We start from the raw sequence: 13,755 nt of genomic DNA, 5'->3' as shown, positions 1-13,755 counted from the left end.
ACATCCACGGCCACCTCATACCAAAGAGTCTCTAAGATGCTCTAAGTGCGTTTGGAGATTGATCTTTTGAGGGTCGTAACTCGAAGCTCATGGTCGCAATTGTTGAAATGTTGAATGCTACATGATTATATGAAGGTCTACAATAACCTATCTCATTTCAGAGAGATCACATTATGTTTGGATTTGGCACAATGATCTCGCTCGATGCCAAAACTTATAGTGTGCCTCACTTTATTGGTGCATCACTGCATAACTTTAAAATTGTTGATCTTGGCATTGAATTTTTAGTGCCATTAGCTTCAAATAGGTGCTTGAACCCTAGTGAGACCCTTGTTTCGACTGCGGAGAGCCTACAATGTTTGTGGCCACCTCATACCAAAGAGTCTCTAAGATGCTTTAAGTGTGTGTGGAGATCAATCTGCAGAGGGTCATAACTCGCAGCTCATGTGGGATATCAATGAAATTTTGAATGCTACACGATAGTCATGTTAAGATCTATCAAGGATAACTTTAATAAACCTCCCTTTAGAAAAAAATATAAAATTTTGGTGAATTGAACATTAGTTCAGGGGGGAAAAAATTAATTTCTTTTGGTGAAATATTATTTTTATTTAGGATTTTTTAAAATTTTATTGGTGATTGTTTTTAGTCATATTAAAACTCTATAAAATTATGGTGAATCTTTCATTATTGATAAAAAAAACATGGAGAAAAGTACACATACTTAGAAACAATAATTTTATTATTATTAACTGGAGCCTAATAAATTATCAAACTTTAAGATTAAATTTGGCCCACTTTTATCATTGCAGTTTCCCTCAAATTATTGAACGGTGGTTTGGGGAAGCACCCCTATTATTTCTAACAATCGGATAATCCTAAATCAACGGTCTAAATCAATGGTCTAAATCCTATTTCAAGCCAAACTTTGAAAAGGATACCAAGTTTTAAAGAAAGTTCTAAAAGTAAAGACACATGTCCCCAATCAAATCTATTTCATGGTAAAGTGAGAAAGCATAAAAAGTTTCATAAAAATTCTTTGGAATAGAGACACATGTAAAATCTACATACTTAATCTATAGTGTAACTTAAATTTTTACCAAATATTGGCAAATATGACCAATTAAGATAGGCCTTGAACTTTGTAGGCAAAAATATTAATTTACTACGTAAAAAATTAGATTCCATTGGAAAATTCATCACTAAAATATAATTAATTTTGTATTATTATTGGCAATTAGCCTAAGAATGTGACCCAATATTTGTAAAGTGCAAGCAACATGGACACCCCAAAGTACAAAATAATTAGCCAAATCTAGGGTCCCTGATGAGTGAAATTAGCCAATTGGCAAATATTAGCCACTAGAGTTATCCTTGAGGTCTATATTAACCTATCTCATTTTAGAGAGATCACATTCTATTTGGATTTGGCATAGCGATCTCACTTGATGCAAAAACTTACACTGCACCTCAGCTCATTAGTGCATCACTACGTAACTTTGAAATTTTTGATCTTAGCATCAGATCATTAGTGCCATTAGCTCTATATGGGCAAGTGAACCCTAGTGACACCCTTTTTCTGACTACACAGATCCTACAATGTTCGTGGCCACCCCATACTGAAGAGTCTCTATGATGCTCAAAGTGTGTTTGGAGATCAATCTTCTGAGGGTCAGAACTCAGAGCTCATGGGGGATAGTAGTGAAACATAAAATGCTATAAGATGATCATGTCGAGGTATACAATAACCTATCTCATTTCAGAGAGATCACATTCTACCTGGATTTGGCACAGTGATCTTGATCGATGCCAAAACTTGCAGTCTACCTCAGTTCATTGGCGCATCATTGCATAACTTTAAAACCATTGATCTTGGCATCAAATTGTCAGTGCCATTAGCTTTGGATGGGCGGGTGAACCCTAGTAACACCCTTGTTCTGACTTTGGAGATTCTACAATGTTCACGGCCACCACGTACCCAAGAGTCTCTAAGATGCTCTAAGTGCATTTGGAGATCAATCTTCCCAAGGTCATAACTTGGACCTTGTGGGGCTATTAACGAAATGTTGAATGCTACAAGATGGTGATGTCAAGGCCTATAATAAAATATCTCATTTTAGAGAGATCACATTCCATTTGGATTTGGCACAGTGATCTCGCTCGATGCCAAAACTTGTAGTGTGCATTAATTCATTGGTGTGTCACTGCATAACTTTGAAATTTTTGATATTGGCATTGAATCGTCAGTGCCATTAGCTCTAGATGGATAGCTAAACCTAGTAACACCCTTTTTTTGAATGTGGAGAGCCTACAATGTTCATGGCCACCCCTTACCAAAGAGTCTCTGCGATGCTTTAAGTGTGTTTGGAGATTGATCTTCAGAGGATTGTAACTTAGAGCTAATGGAGGCTATCGGTGAAACACCAAAAGCTACAGGATAGTGATGTCGAGTTCTACAATAACCTATCTCATTTAGGAGAGATCGCATTTTGTTTTGATTTGGAACAATGATCTCACTTGATGCCAACTCTTGCAATGCGCCTTATCTCATTGGTGCATCATTGCATAACTTTGAAACCATTGATCTTGGCATCAAATCATCAACACCATTAGCTTTGGGTGGGTGGGTGAACCCTAGTGACACCCTTGTTTTGATTGTGGAGAGTCTACAACATTCACAGCCACCCCATACCTAAGAGTCTCTAAGATGTTGTGTATTTGGAGATCGATCTTCTAAGGGTCATAACTCAGATCTTGTGGGGGCTATTGGTGGAATGCCAAATGCTATAGGACATTGATGTTGAGTTCTACAATAACCTATCTCATTTTAGAGAGATCACATTTCATTTGGATTTGGCATAGTGATCTCACTCGATGCCAAAACTTGTAGTTTGTCTCAGTTCATTGGTGCATCAATATGTAACTATTGATCTTGGCATCAAATCATTAGTTTTATTAGCTCTAGATGGGCATGTGGACCATAGTGACACCCTTTTTATGACTGTGGAGATTCTACAACATTCATGACCACCTCGTACCAAAGAGTCTCTAAGATGCTCTAAGTGTGTTTGGAGATCAATCTTTTGAGGGTCGTAATTCAGAGCTCATGGGGGATATCAGTGAAATGAAAAATTCTACAAGACTATAATGTCAAGGTCTACAATAACCTATCTCATTTCAGAGAGATCACATTCCATTTGGATTTGGCACATCAATCTCGCTCGGTGCCAAAACTTGCAGTATGCCTTAGTTCATTGGTGCATCAACTATGTAACTTTGAAACCGTTGATCTTAGCATTGAATCATCAGCACCATTAGGTCCAGATGCATAGGTGAACCTTATTGACACCCTTTTTTTGAGCATGGAGAGCCTACAATGTTCATGACCACCCCATACTGAAGAGTCTCTAAGATGCTCTAAGTCTGTTTGGAGATCAATCTTCTGAGTGTTGTAACTCGAACCTCATGGGGGCTATTGGTGAAATGTCAAATGCTACATGATGGTCATGTTGAGGTCTACAATAACCTATCTTATTTCAAAGAGATCACATTCTGTTTAGATTTAGCACGTCAATCTTGCTTGATGTCAGAACTTGCAGTGTGCCTCAGTTTATTGGTGCATCACTATGTAACTTTGAAATCATTGATCTTGGCATCGAATCGTCAATGCTATTAGCTCCAAATGGGTGGGTGAAATCTAGTGACACCCTTGTTCAGATCATGGAGAGCCTACAACATTCTTGGCCACCCCATACTGAAGAGTCTCTAAGATGCTCTAAGTGTGTTTGGAGATCGATCTTTTGAGGGTCATAACTCAGAGATCATGGGGGATATCAATGAAATGTCAAATTCTACAAGATAGTCATGTCAAGGTCTTCAATAACCTATCTCGTGTCAAAGAGATCACATTCCATTTGGCTTTGGCATAGCAATCTCACTTGATGCCAAAACTTGCAATGTGCTTTAGTTCATTGGTACATCACTGTGTAATTTTGAAACCATTGATCTTGGCATCAAATCGTCAACATCATTAGCTTCAAATGGGTGGGTAAACTTTAATGAAACCCTTTTTTTGACCACAAAGAGCCTACAATGTTCATGGCCACCTTATATCGAAGAGTCTCTAAGATGCTCTAAGTATGTTTGGAGATCGATCTTCCAAGCATCATAACTCGGAGCTCATGGGGGATATTGATGAAATGTGGAATGCTATAGGATGGTCATGTCAAGATATACAATAACCTAGTGATACCCCTATGTTGACCACAAAGCCCCTATAACATTTGTGGCCACTACATAGAGGAATGTCTCGTAAGACCAAAGATGGGCTCCTAAGAACAAATTGGCCATGGATTTGGATAATTGTAGACATCTTAAGGGATTGCAGAGATCATTTCAAATAAAACATATATGATATAATTTCAAATTAAATATTGCATCAAAATTTGGCAATAAAGGTTGTTAAAATGTTCTTCACAAATTATTGCATTTGAATCAAATATAACAAACATAATCAAAATGAATGATATTCCATAAACATGAACAATACACATGATCCATGATAAATTGAACAAAACTATACTAAATTAATATGTATATCCTTATGTACATAAATGACAAAAATATATATCAAAATACATGTATCCATAGACAAATTACGCAAATATATATTAAAGTTCATGTATCCATAAACAAATTAGACAAATATATATCAAAATACATAGATCCACAAACAAAATGTGGTTGATCATGCCATCAAAATGTGTATAATATCAATTTTTATGTATACAATGTGGCATATTCCATCTCAAAATGTCTCATGACACATCCTATGACAACTATATTATCATGTGTTTCTAGTGGATCATCAAAATGTGGCCTCTTCGTTAAACTAGGTGGCTTGGATGCCTCCTACATAAACAAAAAAAGAAAAACACAAAGTTAGACTACTAAATTTACATGATTCTATGTATCTAACATTGAATTACTCAAATGCATAATGATCCGTTCTTAAAGAAGATTTATAGTTTTAAACTTTCATCATAAATACCTCTCTGGTCGACCTCCTACGACAGTCAAGTTTCCTCTCATATGTCCTCGATAATGCTTGAACCTTGTTGATTGTGGCTTGTATATATTCAAGTATGGTTTTAATATGGATCTAAAACTTAAACTATAACATTAAAATTCATATCATACTAAATTTATAACATATAATCAAGAATTCAAACTAAAACTTACCTCAGTCGACTCCTCTGGATATAATGGTTGCGTGAGCAAATATACAAATCTTTGACATCTAGCCTCATGTGCACTAGGTGTTTCCTAAGAGATACAAAAGCCTAGTTGTCGATATCATGTGAAATCAATTTTGAATTTATTTATTAAAATAAGGAAAATAACAAATAAATGATTCTTATACATACGATGGGGCTCTCACTATGAATGGAAATGCCAGAGGGTCCACGATGCCAAATCTGCCTAGACTCATCACTAGTAGCCACGCCCTATATAATAAAGAATGAAATTAAATTTCAATAGCACACACAATTTACAAGAATGCATCAATATTTAATCACTTTAAGCACCTAATTACCTTTCCCTTGTCAATGGGTTTTTTCTCACCCCCCGCACTCTATCCCCCACTGATAAGTGATACCTGCAAGAGACAAGAAAGATCAAAAACCATATATGTTCAATATTAAATAGAAATATAATGATAACACAACATAATGTGTTGTAGATATCTCAAGGCCAAATAAAATAGTTGAGAGTGTGACATCATCAACTTATCTAAGCTCCTCCTCAGTCATCAACTAAACATAAATGAAGATCACATACATGTATAAGTCAATGTGGGTTAAAATTATTATATTATGAAGATTAACTTTAAATCACATGTCATAACAAAAAAATGTATACATGTACCAAGATAGAAGGATTATATGGTTCTGCATGCCCCTCCTCTCTCAAACTAGGGTGTGTAGTCTATGTAGGTGTGTCTATTATATCATCCTCCTCAAATAGACTGTTACTCAGAATGATCGCCAATGGGGCCCAAACAAATATTAGTGCACATTATGCAAGTATGGAGCACACAAACATGTGATGAGCTCTCTGATGATGAACTCGCTCCAACATCATCAACATGGGGAGGCCACATTGACCTAGCCTAGGATATCAATAGGCTACACAATCTATGGATGGCTCTAATAGTCTAAGAGCTAGCCTCTGCAATGATAACAAGATGTTGCATTAGAGGAGGGGGGGATACATCAATAGGGGGGACAAAAGTTTCATCTTTCTTCCGATGGGTAAAGGGTCTATCCTGAGGAGCTCCTCCTCCTACTCCCATTATGGGCCCCATGCTCCAGTAGTTCATCTTGAGGCCCAACGCAAATTCAACATATAGTTTTCTAATGAAATAGAATGGCATCTCTAAATTGTTGTGTGGATATTTGTCAAAAACCATCCACCAATGATCCCAAAAGTTCACATGCATAGCCTCATTTTTGCACCATTTAATTGATAATTTGGGCTTTGTGAAGTCTACTTTTTAACTAGTTTTTGGGTTAGCAAAAAAGTTAACTATAACATCTGTACTTATGTTTAGGGCTGCAACCTCATCATAGTCCAACCCATCATCAAACATGGCATGCATTTTCTCACACTAGTGAAGAGCGACATTTTGTTCATTGGTAAGTATCTAAATATTGTCCACTATGATGTTTAACATGGATAACATGGGAGCCAATGCATGTATAGTGTAATATGTGGTTTGCAAACCCCCCTTTTCAGTTAGATTATCCTATATCAAATCTTCAATTTGAGGAGGATTTGAGGAGGTAGTGAATCATTTAATGTACTGCTTTGAGGGGGTACTGAATTGTTTTGTGGAGGGTTTTGATGAACATTATTTTGTGGATCAATGTTATCAATATCATTTAGGTCATTCATGCCTATTAAATTGCAAAGAATCCAAAAACGTACGTTGTATTAATAGTTTTTAATTAAAATAAAATAAATATTTTAAAAACCTAATTTTAAATATAATTCATTCAAAACAATCAAATAAAACCTAATGTTTAATCTAATTCATTGAAAACTATCAAATAAACCAAAAAATTTACTTACTTGAATTGTATACCCATTTTCGCAGCCGAAATGGGGAGAAAAAATAATGAAAAATGATTGAAAATGATTTCTCTCAAGTTTTTTTTAAAAAAAAATTGTAGTCACGAGTTTCACGTATTTGATCACATATCAAGTGTCGAATATGATATTGGGTACCCAATAATGGTTGGTCTATCCTTTTTTCTTTGGTATCAAGATGGGTGGAAAAAAGTCAAAGTGGATTTTGAAACACTTTTAGACGTTTTAAAACTCAACTTTTTTCACATCACCACTTTTTGGCACGCCATGATCCTGCACATACCCAAACATGTCTATGTATCAATCCTCATAATAAAGCATTAGTAATAATTTCTTGACTTACCATATTTCCATTGTATATACTCATGCTTGAAAATTTCTTTCTAGGTCAAATTCTATGAGATTTTGCATTGATGTTTCTTGAACCATCATTAGTATAAGAAAGAATAGCTAAAGGGATAAAAAAATGGTATATTGCAAACCGAGACTTCCCTTCTCTTTTTCTTCAAGTCTTGGTTTTCAATCCACCACTTTCAATCCTTCAATTGTTCTTTCTTACCCTAATGATGATTCATATAGTGTGACTCAAAACATCAATGCAAAATCTCATGCAATTTTATCCAAAAAGTGATTTTCAAGAAAATATGTTCTTTATATAATATGTGTAATGATATTGCAATACAAACGCTTATCATTTCTAAATAAATAATTAGCCTAGAGATGTATTATTGTGTACAATGACACTTGTACATTAAAATATAAATAGTTTTCTCCTAAATTGGTAATAAAGGACTACTTAGCTGTGTTTTCTGGGTAGATTGTGTTACAATTTTTTTTTTGCATCAACGTTTCGGATCACACTCTGTGATCCATCATCAGGATGAGAGAGCTGAAGGAAAAAAGTCAATGCATCACAGAGTGTGATCCGAAACGTTGATGCAAAAAAAATTGTAACACAATCTACCCAGAAAACACAACTAAGAATTCTAATGGATTGTGGAAAACTACTATCTACAATAAAGGACTAGTTGAGTTTAAGTCAACTTGGATCAATGACTAATAACTATTTTTAAAAGAAGTTAAAATTGTACATAAATAATGAACTAGGGCCACAAGTAGAATATTGAATCAACACAATAAATAAATAAATTAAGGTTCAAATTTGAATCCTTAGAGAATGTGGAATCAAGTTCAACTCAAAGACGATACAGAGTTATAAAATTTGAGAGTTTAGAACAAAATTATAAAAAGTAACTTAATAATTTGTAGACCTAGAGACTAATGAACCATCCCCCATTAGTGTTTGGGGCTATGGCCACTATAGGTGTATTAAACACTCTTGCATCTAGATTTTCTTCTGGTATCACATTAGAAATAATTCTTGGCTTATTGGGATCAAAAGGGTGTTCATAAGTATATTCAACAAATAGAGGCAAAGGTTGTAGTCTTCTTTGCTAGTGTTTAGGATGAGTTTCAAATATATTTTGAGTGTCCAAGGAGTTTCCTTTGTGCTCTATATCATGTTTGGAACCAAATCTAGAGGCATTCCAATTACCATCTTTTTTCAACTATTGTGTATAAACTCGTCTAAGGTGCTTTTAAACTCATATTGTTGGTTGACAGTGGTATATCCATAGGTTATTTATGTCCTACACACATCATATTTCCCTTCCCTTAGTAGTTTGAGGATTTTTTCTTCCTTTAGCTTGAGAATGATAGCAACCTACATATCAATGTTAGAAAATATGAGTCTACTTAGAGACTTAGTAATATGTCTAGATTTCCCACTAAAAATATCATCATTCCTAAATTTCCAAATTATTCAAAGCAATAGGAAAGAACGAATGGTCCAAAAGATATTACAAAAAAATTTGCCTCTTAGAATATTTCCAAAGATCACATGTTCCAAATGGGAATTATTGTTAAGAACCAAGCCAAATGTTCCCCAAACATCTTTGGAAAAGATGCAATAAAAAAACATGATGAACAAATTCACAACATATATAGAGTGAATGTATGTTAGCTTCACCCTTGGGTTTCTTGAAAGGGAGCTTATGTAGAAGGAGTCGGAGAAAGAAAATGATTTTGGGTTCAATGGGTATGTACATAGGTTAAATAGTTGTTTACTCCAGATTTGATGGTATGAGTTGAGGTTCCACTTGACATTGAGATGTTCAAAGATGTCTAGATTATGAGTGACAAAGGAGTACAAAGTTTTGGCTTTGACCATGTGCAAGGGAGTAGAGTCAACATAACTAAGAATAGAGGACTAGTTAGCATAGGTACAATATGACCTAGGGAGGCTAAGGATAGAGTAGAAATCTCTCAAAGAGGTGTAGGCTCTCTACTAGATAGGTCGGTTATCAAACTTGGCAGCTAGCTCACCCCAACTAATTAGAGAGACATTACTAATAATTTCATGGAAGGAATGGATACCTTTAGAGGCTCATTTTTTTTACAGAGCATCCCTAAAGGAGCACAAGAGGTTTGGAGGAAAATAGTTTCCACCAAATGGATCTATCACTATAAATTATATTGTTTTGGTCAATCAATCCATTACCAGACACTATGTCCTTAACTGTCTTCCAAGCCTTCTACATCAAGTTGAACACATTTGATCCTAAAACACCTACCTCATCTAGCATAATCAATAGATTGTTTAAGTGTAATCTAGTCCATGATCTTGCTTTAAAGATAAAATCTCTCTTGATGTTATTTCTAATCAACACCTTCCAAGGTTCTTCACCATGGGTAGCTTTGGTTGCCCATTTGTTAGTAAAGGAAATTTCGTGTAGACTCAAATCCTTGAAACCCAAACTCTTTACTCTTTATGCACAATTCTTAGTTAATAGTGTCTCTTCTTAACTACTTTCCCATAATACCATAAGTAATGTCTAATAGTTTTATGGGTGTGGTTAATTTGTCCATAATGGAAAAGCCAAGTGGAAGTTCATAATATATGGGATAGGATGAAAGAATCCTTTGACACATTTGTACTCTACCTATCAAAGATAGATACCTATTATTCTATTTACCCAATTTCCTTTCAATCTTAGATCTCCCCATTCTCACATTTCTTTCAATTTGGGATTAATGGAAAAAGGAATACCAAGGTACCTAACTACCTAGTTAGCACCTCCATGAGGAATGGAAAAATTACTTCACCAATTTTGGGGTGCCACATCCCATCCCAAAAGAATTGATTTGGATAAGGAGATCTTACAACTTTATGCATTACAAAAGATGTCAAATTTCTTCATGAGTTTAGCTATATAGTATTCTCATTTAGCTAGAATAGAATTGTAGTATCATCAATAAATTGAATATTAGATAGTTCCTCATTGTTAGGAAGATAGGTTCCATAGATCTTAGGAGGTAGGGTTTCATCTCTAAGTAAATAATGTATTGAATCAATCGCAATAATAAACATGGTCGGAGTTAGGGGGCACCCTTGTATGATTGACCTAGTCAATTCAAATTGTTCTAATCCATATCCATTCACTTCAACTGAGGTCAAGGCTCCATTCATCAAGGTAGATACCATATGATAGAAAAAGGGGGGAATCCAAGGGCATCAAGCATCATCTCAGTAAACTTCCACTCTATCCTATCATAAGTTGTTATCATAGTTAATGAGAAGCATACCCACTTGTTGTCCAAAAGCCCTTGCCCATTCTAAGGCTTCCCAACATATAGGAGGTTCTCCTAAATATGCCTTCCTTCAAAAAATCCATTCTAAGAGGTGTTCACAATTTTAGGGATGATATTCTCAATTCTAATTGTTAAGATTTCAGCAACGACTTGTACTAAACATTAAGGATGGTTATGGATCTCTAATTTTTCACCAATGTTTTGTCTACATATTTAGGGATCCAAGGGATCCAATCATTGGTATTTGATAAGAGCAACACTGGTATTTGATCCAAGGGATCCAATCTTTAGAGCTTCCTTATATACCTAAATAGTAGTTCATCACTAATCGAGGAAATGTTTTCTTTGTAGAACTCCACTAGCAACCCATCTAGTCTCGGGACTTTGTCATTTTTCATGCTCAAGATGGCTTTCTTAATCTCCTCCACAATTATAGGATTTTCAAGAGTGAAAGCATCCTCTCCAACTACTTTTTTTTTGAATAATTCCTCTAAGCTTATCTCTAGCATTTTTCGTAGAGTGGTCTTTCTCCTCAAAAGTGAAAAGCTTCTTATAAAATTTGGCAAACATTTTAAGGATGTCATCTTGGGATCTGATGATTCTTCCTTCTTTGTAGAGACAATCTATTTTCTCTTTTGCCTACTTATACTTTTAGGATTTGAAAGAAGAGTTTGGAACCCCTATCTTCAAGATTGGTCCAATTGGCTCTAGCTCTGACCTTGACTCTTTGAATTTAATAATTTTGCACCTTATGTAGGTCATTTCTAATCTAAGACAAGGAGTCAAAAACATCAATATAAAAGGGATTCCTCTATATATTTTCTTCATCGACACATAGAGAATTAACTAGGCCTACTTCCCTTCTCCTATAGTCTTTAGCTTTCTTCCTACCAACTATTTGGAACATATTTCTCCAAGAAGGTACATTTTGGGCCCACCTCTGGATGGCACTTGATTGGGAGACTATATTGGAATTGAACCACTTGATAATGTTTACAGCTACTAGGATATCATATTTCAGCAGTTATAGGTTAAGAGAGAAACCCTCCTTATTCAAAGAGGACTGACTACGTTTATTAATGGGGAAAATTATGGTAATTACGGGATGGCGATCAAAGAGGCAAAAGTGAATGACTTTAACACAGTCCCCATTGGGTTCTCTCATACAATTGGAGAAGTTATTATTCAAGAAAAATCTATCTAATCTACAATAGATCCTCCTATCCCTTCTCTAAAAATTAGACCAGTAAATGATATGCTTTTGAATTCTTCTTTCAGCCCAGTAAGTGTATCAAAAAGCTTGAGCTTCAAGATCATCTTATTCCAAGAAAATGTTCATTACGTTTCCATTCAAATTCCATAACCCCAAACTAGTCATGTGCTCTCTCAATCGTATTAAAATCACCTACTAAAATCCAGTAGATATCATCGTGAAAAAATATTTGATGAAATTATTACTTCAAAATATGTTGCTAATGGTATTGCAAGTATTTGGTAGCTAATTTCCATGAGAGGGTTGTGTGGTATAATAATTTTTACCAAAAGTGCATTGCTCTTGTCCATTATGGATTCAATAAGATTTATAATTAAACTTCTCATATCTAGAAGGTTGTTCTCTCCTTCTCTATTATCAATTAGTGGCTGATTTGGAAGGTGGGAAATGGAGACTATATTGAAGTGGGAGTTTTTCCTTGGATTAGTTGTGCGGATGCTCATCTTCTCCCTATATATTTAACCAATGTTTTTCCAATATTGAAAGGTTTACTACTCTTGCTCATGTTCTTGATCCTATTACAGCCAATTTATGGAAAAAAGTTGGAAATTTGCAAAAAGGATTGATCTATCTAGACTGGACTATAAAATTTGGTCACACAATATCAAAAGACTAAAGTGGAGTCATGTGAGAATCAACAATGAGGAAGATATTTTGGTTTGTTCAAAGAATAAAGTTAACGGTGTGTACATTGTAAATTTGGGATGTGAGACTTTATTTCCTATTGTGGACCATGATTTTATTTGTTATTGGTGGAAGAGCATATGGAAGATTCATGCTCCCCACAAGACAAACAAATCATGTGGCTCGCGGTCCAAAACAAAATCTTGACTTGAGATGTGCTACATAAGAGAAGCTAGCAAGGCCCTAAACGTTGCCCTTTGTTTTTTATCAAGTTGTAATCTATTGATCGCAGTTTAATGACTTGCCGGTACACTATCAACTCGCGGTCCAAAACAAAATCTTGACTTGAGATGTGCTACATAAGAGAAGCTAGAAAGGCCCTAAACGTTGCCCTTTGTTTTTTATCAAGTTGTAATCTATTGATCGCAGTTTAACGACTTGCCAGTACACTATCAAAGTTTGGTCTGATAAGGAAGATTGATTGGTCAAGGGAATATTTGGGATGGAGGTACATTGTTGCTTTGTTTTGAGTATTGGTATCATGATGGGGCACTAAACAACTGTAGGATTGCACCTCTCCTTGTTGCTTTGGGTATTTGGTTGACCAAATATGCTACAATTTTCCAAAACAATTTAATTCCTTTCTTCTAATGCTTGTCTAAATTTTTATCTATTTTTTTGTCCATTTTCAGATTACCACAAAGGAGAAACTACAGAGTCCTATGACTCCTCTATTAATTGATAAATCATATCCATAGGGTCTTTGTTACGGGTTTTGTCAAAGTAATTCTAGTTATTGTGGGGCAAGTGGTATTTTATTTTCCAATCCTAAACATTATATATATTTAGTGTTGTATTAAATAATGGTACAAATAAATTTGTAGAGACCATGGCCTTGAAATGATTGCTAACTTTTACTATGGACAACAATTTAGATAAAGTTCAAGTTGTTGGAGATTAGTCATCATCAAATGGATAAGTGAGATCTATTGAGTGGAGATTTTAATTCTCTCACTAATTAAATATGCATCAGATAAGTTGTACTTTTCTTTTTG

The sequence above is a fragment of the Cupressus sempervirens genome, chromosome 11 (genome assembly GCF_028749045.1).
Source record: "Cupressus sempervirens isolate cs-2001-9-10 chromosome 11, ASM2874904v1, whole genome shotgun sequence".
NCBI classification, from domain to species: domain Eukaryota; kingdom Viridiplantae; phylum Streptophyta; class Pinopsida; order Cupressales; family Cupressaceae; genus Cupressus; species Cupressus sempervirens.
The sequence above is the reverse complement of the archived record's forward strand: the minus strand, read 5'-3'. Positions refer to the sequence as shown.